Consider the following 15,661-nt stretch of genomic DNA (forward strand, 5'->3'; position numbering starts at 1 on the left):
TGCAGATAGAGGGAACAAAGTGATGATGGTGTCCTCATAGTTACTAGAAGATGATGTACAAAGTCAAGGAATTAGGAAGTGAAAAACATTGCAAATTTGTATGAAAAGGAAAGTACGCGAGAGGTTAAACTACAAGATTTAAATCGAGCTCCTACTTTGTTCGTTTTGAACAATCTAAATGGCCAAACAAATTGCTAGGCCACGGTTGAACACGATGGATGCCTTTTGCAATAAAATTTGTCATACAAATATAACTTGCTAAAAGAAGATGTGTAAATTTGAAGTTGCCATACAAATAGCACAATACAATACTGCCTATATTATTTTTCCATTATTAACTACTATGTGACAAGGATTTCGGGCATCTCGCTGGGGCAGTGAGAGGGCCGTGCACGTCCCGCCGCGAGTTATCGTCTCATTGGCCTACAGTGTAGTCACTTTCTGTTCCTATAAACTAACGTCATAAAGTATAACTTTCACACTGTCCCTTATTTTTATACGGATTCAAGTTTCAAGTTTCTTTATTTCACCAAAAGCAAAGAAGATATAAAAACAAACAAACACATACAACAACATTAGAATGCAATTACAAAAATATCAGTTAGACAGTGTAAAAGGAGTTGCTGTGGTAGGCAGCAGCCAGAAAGGAAATGTCCCTTATTTTCGGCTGACCTAAAAACATTCGTTAAATTTCTGTTACCAATGTGTTCGAAGCAAGTAAAACATAAGAACAGGACAAGACTAAGACATGACAATCAACACACAATGACAATAACAAAATATCTGGTGTCTCATAAGATAAAGGATAAAAACTGATGCTCTTAACTTAAATAAATTTGGTTGTAATTATTGAAGAGAATTTTTTATAACCAGATTTAAAAATATTCAAAGAGTTAGCATTGCGTATTTCAAAGGGGATTCCACAGAATAGGACCACTGTAAAGAATAGATCGTTGGTAAAAAGATGTACGAGATAAAGGTAGGTGAAAATCACTCGCGGTTCGCGTATTGTAATTATGAATTTGATTATCGTATGTGAAAAAGTCCAAAAGAGTTTTTGGTAACATAGAATTCTTACATAAATACATAAAAAATCCCCACTTGATATTTATACATATCATTCAATTGCAATATTTTCAGGGATAAAAAAATTGGTGGGGTATGGGCAAGATAAGAGGCATGGGCAATGATTCGTATTGCACGTTTTTGAAGTAGTAATAGTCTTTGAATGTGAGATTCATGAGCATTACCCCAAACAGTTATTCCATAATACAAATAAGGTAAAATTATAGCATTATAAATTGATTTCAAAACAGACTTCGTGAGAAAACTAATTTTGTACATTACACCAATACTTTTTGATAATTTATTACAAATATAATTAATATGATTAGACCAATTCAACTTATTGTCTACAAAAACTCCAATAAATTTCAGTGAAGAAGCTTGCATGATTTGAGAACCACACATATTAATAGATACAGTGTCAATGTTACATTTTTCTTTGTAAATATCATAAAATTAGTTTTTGATATATCAATTAATAATTTATTCATTCGTAGCCAACTTGTAACATATTGCAATTCCTTATTAAAAACCTCTTGTAAAGAATCCATATTATCATGAGACAAAAATATGCTTGTGTCATCGGCAAATAAAATGCATTGTAAAATATTAGAAACAGTTGGCAAATCATTTATATATAAAAGAAATAAGATAGGCCCAAGGATCGATCCGTGGGGCACTCTACATCTTATGTTTTTATATTCAGAAACATTCTTATCAATTGATGCAAACTGGTTACGATTACTCATATAACTTTTAAAAAGATTCAAAATAACTCCACGAATACCATACTGACCTAATTTAGCTAAAAGAATATTATGATCAAGCGTGTCAAATGCTTTGCTCAGGTCTAAAAATAAGCCCAGTAAAATTTTCCCGTTGTCTATTGCACAGATCACCTTATGAATGAAATCAATCAATGCAGAAGATGTGGAGTGCCCCGGTCTAAATCCATACTGATTATTCTTGATAATATTGCACTTTGTCAGAAATTCAATAAGCCTAGTGGAAATACATTTTTCAAAAACTTTGGAGAAAACGGATAAAACTGATATTGGGCGATAATTTGTCATTAAATCAGGGGAACCACTTTTAAAAACAGGTACAACTCTTGCAATCTTCAGTTTATCTGGAAAAATACCAGATTCCATGCACTGATTAAATATTGCATATAAAGGTTTACATATCAAATGAACAACTCTTTTCACAATTCGCATATCAATATTATCGTACCCAGCACTGACATCATTCTTAAAACTGGTTACAACATCAATTATTTCTTTACAAGTAATTGGTTTAAAAAATGCAGTTGACTCAACTTTTGTAACATATTGAAGATAATAATACTCATCTGAATCATCAAAAGATGAATTAATATCGCAACCTATATTAACAAAATATGTATTCAACAAATTACAAATCTCTTTCTCATTTATAATCATTTCGTTGTTACACTTAATAGATTTAATGGTTGTTTTCTTATTGCATTTTTTCCCTAAGGCATTATTTATCACATCCCATGTCTTTTTACTATTCCCAGTACTATCAGCTAACTTTTTCTCATAATATTTCTTTTTAGCTAATTTTATCATATTAGTCACTTTATTTCGATATTTCTTATAAAGAGTTTTACGATAATCATTTGGATTCTTCTTATACAATTTATACATTTTACATTTTTTCCTTATTAATTTACGAATATCATTTGTACACCACACATTATCATTATTCCTTCGTTTACAACAAGTTGAAATCAACGGAAATGATTCATTATATTTGTCAGTGATTAAATCAAAAAATTCATCAAAACTAATATTACCATCATCTTTATCATATTCCCATGACGTCGATTCCAGTGACCGTAAAAAATATATAATATTATTTTCATTTGTATCTCTCTTCATTTGTCTTTGTTGACTTTTAAACGATGAAATTACGCTTTTACAAATACAATATATCGGGAAATGATCTGATATATCAGTTAAAATAATTCCAGAGTGGATCTGACAGGAATCATTAGTAAAAATATTGTCAAGTAATGAAGCGGAAGAGTCAGTTACACGTGTGGGATAATGAACCAAAGGTAACATAGAATTCAATGACAGCAAATCTAAAAAATTATTTACATATTGCACACACCCTATTTTAAGCAAATCAATATTAAAATCGCCCATTAAGTAAAAACATTTCTTTTCCTTTTTAACAATATCTAAAATATAATTTAAAGACTCACAGAATTCATTAACTGATTTATTGGGTGGTCTATACACAGCACATATCAAAGTAGAAGTATTGCAATTTGTTACTTCTATGAATATACTAAAAAAAAAAAAATCAGTGTTAATATCAAGATCGCATCGGCGATTAAAAGAGATATCTTTATGTGCATAAAACTCAACACCTCCCCCGCGTTTAGTTTTGCGACTATTACCAACAAACTCATAATTGTTAATATTGCACAGTGATAAAGGTGAATTATCATTTAGCCATGTCTCACTAATACCAACAATTTTGATTTGCATAGACAAGAAAGAGAGAAAAAGCGATAAAGCATCAAAATTGCGACATAAACTTTTCACATTGATATGAATACAGGACAGATATTTACTCAAATCTTCATTGAAATATGTATTTTCTATAAAATCATTGAACTCCTCCGGTGTAAAATTTGTTTGAAGTATATCATTGTTAATTTCAGATTCAGGTGGCGATAAAAATTCATTCAGAGTATTGAAATCAATATCATTGAGACATCCTAGAAATCTATGCTTACACGACATTACATGCACACTATTGCACACAGAACACGCATATGACACTGGAACATAATGACTAAGAATTTACAAAATGCAGGTACCAAAATTAAAGGACAAGTTCACCTTCATTAACATAAGGATTGAGAGAATGTAGCAATACTAGTAGAACACATCATTGAAAGTTTGAGGAAAATCGGACAATCCGTTCAAAAGTTATGAATTTTTGAAGTTTTTGTGCAGTCACCGCTGGATGAGAAGACTACTGCAGTGTATGATGTCACATGCGTACAACAAAATAAGGAAAATATAAAGAGAATTTCACAAAATTTCATCTTTTGAAAAAAGTACACATTCCCTTGACTCGTTACAGACATATTATGTTATGGGTAATATTATTCCCATTGCCTTTAGAAAGAGGCAAGTCAAGTGCTCTTTTATTATGCGAAAAAAAGTGAAAATATGTTGAATTTTCTTTGCATTTTCTTTATACTGTTACTCATATGACATCACGAGCCTTAGTAGTCTCCTCATCCAGCGGTTCCAACACAAAAGTTTTAAAAATTCATAACTTTTACATCGATTGTCCAATTTTCCTCAAACTTTCACTGATGTGTTCTACTAATATTGCTGCATTCTCTCAATCCTTATGTTTATGAAGGTGAACTTGTCCTTTAATATAAAATGAAGTAAACCTGTAAATCAATACAAAATAATAAATATAAACGGAGAACTGGATTGAGATACAATCATATACTCTACAGCTGTACTTGTTTGCTAGTCACAAATTCGTAGATGCAAGACGTTTGACATGTGTTTAATGACAATCATTTGGCGTTTAATTTCTTCAGGTCTTCTTCACATGTAATCAGTTTTGTGATGTTCTTTCCCCCAGATGCACCAAGAAGGGCGATGACACGGCCACCTTGTGGGTATTGCGGGTCTGCGACAAAAGTTTTTGGTTTTTCAACGTCAGATCCTCCACGATGACGATTCCGCTTCCTTTTAACTTTTTGCGATTTTCGATGATCTCTCTTTTCTTCCGGTAGCTGGTCAACTTGACGATGATGGGACGCGGACGTGGCTGGAACGATGAAGCCTCATTGGTCGAACGAGGAGACTGAACAGGCCGCGCAGTCTCAAGCGGGCTCCCAGTACGACGAGACCGATCGATGTCCTTGGCCGGGTCCAAGGTCACTCCAAGCTTTGTCTTGATGATGTCTGCTGCTATCATGTCCGTCTTCTCTCCTCTTTTCTCTTGCAGACCAAAGATACGGATGCATGATCGCCGGGAGTATTGTTCTTGATTGTTTATGGAGTTTTCCAATCTTGTGTTGCTTTGCTCAAGTTTGATGACCTTCTGCTGCAGATTTTTCACTTCTTTGTCCTTCTTCTCCAAGTCTCTTTGCAGGTCCAACACTTCCCCTTGCAGAACTTCAACATTCTTCATGAAATCTCCCAAGTTTCTTTTCAATGGCGTTCCCAACGATTGACTCAATAAGGCCAACAAATTCCTGATTTTTTAACAGGTCTGTCATCACCTGACTTGCTACTGCAGCTCATTGCCTGGTATTCAGGGGAGTTGCCATTAAACTGGATGAGGTGATTCGAACAATGGAGCGGTAACAATGGTCCCATTTTACATTTTTCTCTTGCGGTCATAATTGGCGTGCTGTTTTTTTAGGATTCTTCTCTCTTATTCATTATAATTCTTATAACATTTAGTGTAAAGAAGTTTTTTTCTGCATTTTCCGTATTTTTTGTGGAAAACCGATATCTTTACCCTCATTCTTCACTGTAAAAACATCGGTGTTAGATTTAACACCATGGGTGTTAAATCTAACACCGATCAATCTTTAATAGAGGACCACACCCACACTAGTGTAGAAAATGTATTGTGACGGTGTTAAAAAGTGTTCACCTGGCACTTCGTGGTGTTAATTTGACACTGTAGCGGGTGATAATTTTGACACTGCGCTAGAGTTAATTCATTAATGACACCGCATGGTGTTGATTTGATATTGGTGGTGTTAATTTCAATGGTATAACCCATACCCGTCCAGCTTCAATAGGAGACCACACCGACTCACTGGTGTTACTGTGGTGTAAATGTGTTTACACATTTTTTCAAAAATCAAGTACTTTATCGGAAAATTATTCATCGTCTTGTTGAAATTCAGAATTAACAAGAAATTCAGTAACTAAGAAACTATCAAAAAAACAATTTTATATTTTGAAATGACACCCGGAGGTGTTAATCTAACACCATGAATGAGCACCGGAAATTTAACACCAGCTCGGTGTTTCATATTTAACACCGGACTTTTTGCAGTGTTTATTGTAGTAGTATAGTAACTGTTTTCTTATCGAATAATTCATTAATAATCTGCCAAAGATATTTTTATTATCTTTTTTATTTTGTATTTTATGCATGATAATAAAGTTTACTGTATTGCCGGATTAATGACGTTAGATTATTACGGTAACATCTATAAATACTACAATTTCCGGAGATGGCTGTTTATTGATTTCTTTTTTAATGGAAATCATAATACCTTTGGTTATCTAAGGATTTTTTTATACGTTTACATTTCACTCGAACAAAAGTAATGTTTTTATCGTGATAATACAAAACTGTATGTATGAATAAAATTGTAAACATCTAACCATTGCTCTTGTGCTAAATCAAAATTTGATAAAAAAGTTAATCAATGTTAGCATTAGTTTCCTTTCCTTTGCGCTGTAGATTTTCAGCTTGCCGGTCGTGAGATAAATTGGAGACATTTTTCGTCATTGGAAAAATAGGAAGATGGTCAGATTTTCGGAACAAAAATATACAACTGACAAAGTTACCAGTGAGAACATTGGAAAATATGTCAATAAGAGTCTTTGTTGTATCTGTAATGCTTGTTGGTTTAGTGATGTGGCAGTGGATGTGGGGAGACATTGTTTATGAAGATAAGATATTCAATATTCTGCTTGCTAAATTTGAAACAGAAGAAGAAAAATCAATATTAAAATCACAGACTCACAGACTCGTCTCATGGACCGGCCATTAATAACATATTATTAGACATGCAGCGAAATATGAAAAGATTATAATAAGAGATTTGAGCACAGTATGTATCGGCCTACCGTTAATACATTGCAGTATACAAGGATAAACCTTACAAGTCGACGAAATGCATGTGTAAAAAAAAAAAAATCGACGTCATTAAAAATGGTTTGTTAAATATATGATTACTGAAGAAAGCTGCGAAGGCAAAACTTACCACATTCCCATGAGTTCGCTGTCCCTAATAATAAACGGTAATAGGTCCTTGTGCGCTGCTACGGCTGCCTTCTCTCTCCCTCGTATCCAACAACGGGAATTCACAGAAGTGGGTTGGGTCTTGCCAAGTATATACTTCGTAGTAGTAACCGGTGGTGAATAAACAATCAACATTACCCGCTCGGCTCAGCGGATACACTCGACGACAAAGAAAAGGACACATAATTTCATGGCCTATTATACTATAGCTTCGTTCTGGTGCTGGAATTTTGCTGCAGAAATATCTCATTTGTCATCCCGTTGAGGACGGACTGATTTTGCTATACAACATGCATTTCCCATAGACATCTTCCAGAGTATATTTGGGGCTAGTCTTCAACTGGTCAAAATTGGCACCACAGAAATTCAATGCATATCTTATATTGGATTAAGCATTTGGTGGAACTGTTACAGTTCATTAGCTCTTTCCGTGCCTTATACATTGGACAGTGTGTACAACTCTGTGTTTGTGAGTGGGTGTGTGTATGTGTGTGTGTGTTAATAGGCACTCAAAGCAGACAGAAGAGTTAATATTGCACAAGATCAATAAGAAATTTTAACCAATTTGCCACTTTTACAGAGATCTAGAAACGTTAATCTTTCAACAATAATGTGTCGTCAGTTTAAGAATTATTAATAAATTTACACGGCTAAAATACTATATAGCCTTTTGAAAATTTTGCATAAGAAACAAACAATAAGATTATAAATGAACAACAAGAATCAACTTTTTTTTGGTACCTTCTATTATTGATTGATATTGTCGTAATGAATGGTAAAATTATGAAAGAAAGGTAGAGCAAAGAAAGGTACATCCCATTGTCGCCTTTCTCTATGAATACGTGTATTGTAAATTATTGTAAACTTGATAATGGTTTAAGAATAAATTATGATAATGTGAGTGGATATGATAGGTCCTCATCCAAATCAAGTTCCGCCTATGATGACGGTCCCCGGTATTGATTTCTCTCATGTTCGCTTACGATTGCAGTATGCAATACAACGTTACTATAATTATAATCTCCATAATATACGCTATCAGGAATAGAACTGTGTGTGTGTGTGTGTGTGTGTGTGTGTGTGTGTGTGTGTGTGTGTGTGTGTGTGTGTGTATGTGTGTGTGTGTATGTGAGTGTGTGTGTGTGTGTGTGTGTGTATGCACGGACATGTGTGGAAGAACAGTCGTGCTGGCTGAATCATGTGGCGTGCTGAAATGAATAAATGAAATGAAATGAAAAAAAAAATGTTTGTGTCCATAATTTTACTCGAGGGCTGCTGAGGCTAAACTAGTTTGAATATTGTCTTACTTATGTCAATTGCCTTAATGTTGAATACACTTTGCCAAGGAGATAATAAAAATGACATTGTGTCTAATATAATAACGTGTATTTAGGCCTACATAATTATAGGCCTATTACAATTTTTCCTTATCATTATTATTGCCGTATGGTTTTTCAGGTTCGGTGATCCGAAAATGAAAAGAAGGTGCGTGCATATCAACCTAATTTCATTAACGGATTAACAAATCTTCGGAATAACGAACCTAATTTCAAATTCAGATCAACAAACCTTTGAGATAACGAAATGTTTCCGATAAAAATATGTATAATATTTAAAAAACAACAACAACAACCTCCACCATGAATATGTGCAAACTAAGCTGGAAACAGCTAGTCTCCAAATGCAATGTCCGTAACAAGGAAGTGTGCCCATATTAGACAAAACAGCGGCAAAGTGTGTAAAATGGTTTTCTTTTATATTCTGTCATTGGCATTGGACAGGGGTGTACGGAGGAGGCACTTCTCTGAAAATCGTGTTCTAGAGTATAATATTTCACTTAGTGTACTGTATCAATGGTTCCAAATCGGCGGGTACCATAAGTCATTGTGTATTCTAAACGCTTGAACACAATATTGTTATCATTTTGATACCACCTTCCACGAATTGCAAGTTAATGTGTGATGTGCGCAATACCGGCGAGTAAAATACGTAGATCTTATTTGAAATCATCAATGTGACACCTAACATGAAGTTTTTGTATCAAAAGATAAATTTAAAGGACAAGTTCACCTTCATAGACATAAACATGTGGGTTTTGTTAATGCAGCAATATTAGTAGAACACGTCAGTGAGAGTTTGAGGAAAATCGGACAATCCGTTCAAAAGTTATGAATTTTTTAAGTTTCTGCTCGGTCACGGCTACTATAGCTTGTGATGTCACTTGTGTACAACGATATAAAGAAAGAATTAAGAAAATTCAACAAATTTTCACTTTTCTCGCATAGCAAAAGAATACTCGACTTCTCTCTTTCAGAAAGCAGGGGGAATAATATTACCCTTAACATGCGTCAGTAACAAGTCGAAGAAATGTGCACTTTATTCAAAAAGTAAAGTTTTGTGAAATTCTCTTTTTATTTTCCTTATATTGCTGTACACATGTGACGTCATACACTGTAGTAGTCTTCTCATCCAGCAGTGACTGCGCAGATGCTTAAAAAATTACTAACCTTTGAACGGATTGTCCGATTTTCCCCAAACTTTCACTGATGTGTTCTACTAATATTGCTGCATTCTCTCAATCCTTATGTTAATGAAGGTGAACTTGTCCTTTAAGTCAAGAGCAGCGACGCGTTAGATTTTTGCGGCGCATATAGGTGGCACCCGATGGAGCAAAGCGACCGCAGTGGTGGTGTTGATGGTGGTTTTAAACCAAAACCCAAGGTGAAATATGGATTGAGTGAAAGCAGCAACATTAGCAGAGCACATCAGTGAAAGTTTGAGGAAAAATCGGACAATCGATGCAAAAGTTATGAATTTTTAAAGTTTTGGTGTTGGACTCGTTGGATGAGGAGCCTACTAGAAGTTAGGACGTCATGTGTAAACAACAATATAAAGAAAATAAAAAGGGAATTCCACAAAAATTCGTCTTCATGAAAACTACACATTCCATCAACTTGATACTGACATAATATGCTCAGGGTAGCAATTATTTCCCCTGATTTCTGAAAGCTTTATAAATATAAATAAATATAACATAATATATATATATATATGTATATATATATATATATATATATATATATATATATATATATCTTTTTTTTTTTTTTTTTTAAGTACATATCTACTGATATAATTAAATGATTGTCTTTTATTCCAGTCACTTAAATTTGGTACATTTTCTCGAGGATAACTTTTCTACTGAGAGAGCTACACTAGCTTCCCGATTCGTCAACGAATATCATAATGAGATTTTGCTGATTGTATAAAAAGCGCCCATTGGTCAAGCCCCTAAATTACATTTCATTCAAACAGACTTATGATCTGTGCAGGTTCTGAAAGACACTCTTCTTTTTAGCCCAACATGAAAAACAAAAACAGAATTTGGGAGAACGAGCATTTGCCAGTGCAGCTCCCAAACTGTGGAAGGGCTTTACCATTTGAAGTCAGGAAATCCCCAATTGTACCAGTCTTCAAATCAAGACTTATGACATATTCTACATGTATATTATATGTTGTGTTATTTAACTGTGTATTATTGTCAAGCATATCAGAGGCCTTTGCTGCACAGATGAATATACAATTTTATGTTCATAGGTTTTGTGCTCCATGTATTGATTATTAATAATAATAATAATAATAATAATAATAATAATAATAATAATAATAATAATAATAATAATAATAGTAATAATGATAAAAATAACTATTATCATTATTGTTATTATTATTATTATTATTATTATTATTATTATTATTATTATTATTATTATTATTATTATTAATTTTTATGTTCAGCTCCAATGCCTCATCTAAAGATTATTCTCCTATAATGCGAGTTCTGTAGCACTTAATTCTGCTGCACTGCTATATCTTTCATTTACACAATACAAATCATACACACCTAAATTCACAAGATTGTTTTGCAATAGCTTTTTATTGGAAAAAATTACATTTTCAGCATTTTTTTTTTTCAATTTGAACAAATGATTTTTTTTTTCAATATATAGCCTGCAGTATTATGATACAGTCCAATAGATTTCCAGGGGGGATTAGTAACCAACGTAACTCCAGCATATATTCCAACATACTCAAGTAGAATAGCTATAATGCATTGATTTAGTACAGTCACATACGAAATAACAGGTAATTCAGATTTTTACATATCTTTTGTTTATCTACATGGCATGGAAATAATAAGAAGAGAAAACAACGCAACTGTTCATAGACATGCAAAGTCCAATAATATTAAAAAGGATATCAACATGGCTAAACAAAACCACAACATGTAAAAGGGCAAAAGAAAGAAAGAGAAAAAAAAAACATGATTGTCAGATTTATCTCAGTACAATGAACATTTCATTTTCATCATTGTAAACAAAACACAAATAGAGTTTCATTTGCTACTGGACACTGAACATTCTTCTCAACAGATTTGCTTCAGAGCAATACGAATTTCCACTTTTCCCCAAAAGAATATTGAAATTGGGTTTCCAATTTCAAAAATTCAAAATTCCAAGTTCCTGGTAAAAAGTCCAATGACAGGAATGCATTGCCAAACTCTGGCCACCACCGTTTCAGATCAGACAAGAAACGTGGTGAAACCTACCCTTTAGCAAATCTTTTGTCAAAAATATAACAGTACAGACTACAACCAATCATTCAATAGTGAAGATGTCCACGTGGCGATCACAAAAAAAAAAAAAAAAAATACAGACAAAATTAAACTGAAACCGTAAGTTGTTTTTTTTTTTTCAAGTTTTTTCCTATTTTTTTTTTTCAAAATGGGAAATTTAGGTTAAGACATTTCAGAACATTCCTAATTAGTGTACAGTGTTTGTACCACATCACCTACATCACTACACTGAATGTGAGTTAGTAAAATTCTTATCTTTCTAGATTACGTTTTATATACTGCAAAGGTGTCATTCGGGGTTTTTCTCCCCCTAAATACTCAATTCATGCTATCAAGGTTTGCTACGTTAGCACAGTATTTGCTTGGCCGCACTCGACGCTTTTTTAGAAACTGTCCAAGTGGAAATACTATATACATTCTCTGTATAAAACCCTGGAAAGGCAGATAATAAACGAAATAAACCGCTGCTCGATAAGTCTTTGACAAAAAAGCTACTGTCAATACCATGTGCCAAGCAGACACACACACATGCACGCAGTAGTATTCGTGCTCACTCAGCCTAAGTGGCCATACAAGTGGAGTTTTATGAGTATAAACACAATGAAAGCTGAGACAACGCAATAGCACAATGTAAGGAAAAAAGAAAACTTCAATAAATTGAAATAAAAAACAAGAGCATAATAAAAAAAAGTAAAATAGAATAACAAAACTATGATGATAATAAAGAAAAGGTGGAATGAGCTGAGATGCCCAATCACATGATATACAATGAATGTAAAATTGACAGGATTTAAATAAAAAAAACAGTTGGACACAACTGCAAACATGAAATTTGCAGTCTGAATACAAAGCAACAATACAATGAGAGAGACATCTATCACTTCATTCTTTGCCCAGTGAACTTTACACTAAGTTCAGGGCAAATGTCCCTTTTCTCACAGGTGCACACTGACATTAAAAAAAAAAAAAAAAATATCACAGAAAAATTGATAATGAGCTGTTTTAACTATGTGTTTTCTCTCTCTCCTCTCTTGATTGGACCAGAAGACATAAACATTAACTGGCATTATGACATCACATGGAAAAAAAAAAAACGGAGGTGCTCAACAATTAGATTCAATCGTCATGTTTCGAGAAAAAGAAAAAAGAGATAGTATGATCCATAACCATAATTATAACCATGCAATACGCTTCTGTGAAAGCCAATATAGCCTCAAAGCACATAATACTGATTATCAATGTTGAAGCAAGATAATGCACTCAATATCATAACCACATTTAGAATCCCCCCCCCCCACCCACAGAAAAAAAAAAAATTGCCCTCATCAACTCTCCCCCATCATTCAATTCAAGTTGACCAATCGAAGGAGCTGCAGCGATTTCATGATACCAAATGGATTTTCCCTTCCTTAAAGGGGGTGGTATAGTTTTGGTTGAGATGGAAGATTCAGATTATGACTTTGTGTGTGATAATTAGAAACCATTATGATATGTCATCAAAGAGCATACACTTTTGCCAAGAATTAAAAGTTCATTTTAATGAAAATCAGTTTTGAAATGGCTGAGATATAGAAGGAAAAAGTAAAACAAAGCGTCCTTTGTAAAAGGTGGGTCCCACCATCTATTATTAGGACCTCTCTGTTTTTGGATATCTCAGCCATTTCTACACCAATTTTCATCAATTAAACTTTGAATTCCTCTTAGAATTGTATGCCCTTTCATATTTCATACGAGGTTTCTCACTTTCTCACAAAAAAAGTTAGAAAACTGAAGCCCCATCCTAACCAAAACAACGCCATCCCTTTAATCTATCTCTGGTATAGAGAGGCAACACAGACAACAATGTTAAAGGTCATTATCTCTTCATATTAGTAAGTGCTCGACATGAGAGAGAGAGTCGAGAGACAGACAGAGCGGTCCCAAGATTAGTTTGCACAATGTGCCAAAAAACCCAAGCACAAAACATTACAAATATAAACGCATTGCCAGTTCGATTCATCACTTCTTTTTAAAAAAAAAAGTATTTTAACAACACTTCAACTATATGTATTAATCAATAAGAGCGACGCGCACAAAAAATGCATAATGAAGAGGAGATCGTGCTCACAGGACGTGGCTGATTTGAAAGGCTGACTGGCCTCCCAAACCAGCCGCGGCTGTCGCAGGAAATATAACGGTTTTTTTAATATCTATATATATATTTTCTCAAGTATTTTACACACTTTACAAAGCATAACCTCGATCTCGACGTTCATCATATTCAAAAAATTTCAATAGTAAAATAGCTAGGCTTCACAATAGTATACAGTGGACACACAACACAACACAAAACTCATTCCAGTATTCACTGCCAGCACTTTAAGACAATGAAAAACAAAAAATGGAGATATAGAGTGAGAGAGAGAGAGAGAGAGAAAGAGTGAGAGAGCAATACATAACACCACAACATCAAAAATGGAAGCATATTACTGTGAGTACAACGACGTTGACGAACACTCGTCACACAGTTCTCTTAATTCAAATGCAGCTTCCTTCACAGAAGAAGCGTAGATATTCCAAAGTACCGTGCATCTATTTCGGTTCAAATACTTGCATAGAGGGATGATGTGGGGGTATAATAATATGTGTGTGCGTGGGGAGAATTAAAAAAAAAAATATGCCACAGTGTCTCAAACGCTCAAACAATGTTATGATTCTCAAATCACATAGTGTTTTACAGTTTACCATCTAACATCACCAGCAAGCATAATCTATTACATGAGTATGGCACCACCACACCCAACAGGAAAAAAAAAAAAAAGGAAAGAAACAACACCAACTGTGGTTACCATGGTGATGTGGTTTTACCGCTTGGAATGATGAAGATGCAATAATATTGTGGTACATAACATGGTGTGATGGCGGGCAGCCATGACCAAATTAAAGCAAAGAGAAGCACCGGGACCATTGTCCACTCTTTAAACCGAGGTAGAGTTCGTGATTCTCTTGTCTACATGTAACATTTGCATCCACGAATGAGATACAACTTGTTTCTTTTTTTTTTTTTCGTCTTTAAATGACAAATCTTAATTTGGCCAATTGCAGCTTATGTAATCTGGAAGGTCAGGATTTCATTAATTATTATTGATAACATTGTAAGAGACTTTGGTAATTACAAAAGTCTTGTTGAAATGACAGAATGCAGCTTTAACACACTGCACCCCCCCCCCCCCGAAAAAAGATGCCTTTAAAACAGTAAGGCATAATCAGAATGCCGTATCAGAAGAAAGAAGTACATGTTTGATGAACGTAACAGCTATGCACATCTTCATGGCAACTGTTGCCTACAATTTTTTGAAATCTCCAGACACCTGGTAAAGGACATACCAGCTTTCTGCAGGTAAAGTTTCAAAAACAACATTGACAAAAAAAAACCCTCCAAAAAAGCCCCCACATATTCCTGTAGTACTCATGAAAACATACGAGTCTTATCAACCCTTGCCCGGCTTTGCCAAAAGAGGGCGCAATTATCTGCTGTCTGTAACTTCACGAGTTACGGCAGATACCTTTAAAGGAAGGGATTGTTTTCAAAGTCTTATGCAGACCATTATTACAGTGTGCAAAGAGGGTGAGCTTTCGTACCAAGTGTGAACAGGGCTGTGCTACCGAATAACATACTCCGTGCAAAGATTATCTACAGTGTTCCGACAAAAAGCCAATTCATCTTACATCGACACGGACATTGAGGATATAAAATACAACTCGACATCACTGATTTCAGCATTTCTTATATTAGAAAAAAACAAAGATGGTGTGTCACTCATTTTAACCTCTCCGAATCATGGGTATTAGATACCACTGATGTCTTTCGCAGTATCATCACCTGCGGGAATGACAAGAGATAAAAGTATCCCAAAG

Source organism: Diadema setosum, chromosome 15 (genome assembly GCF_964275005.1).
Source record: "Diadema setosum chromosome 15, eeDiaSeto1, whole genome shotgun sequence".
Lineage (NCBI taxonomy): Eukaryota > Metazoa > Echinodermata > Echinoidea > Diadematoida > Diadematidae > Diadema > Diadema setosum.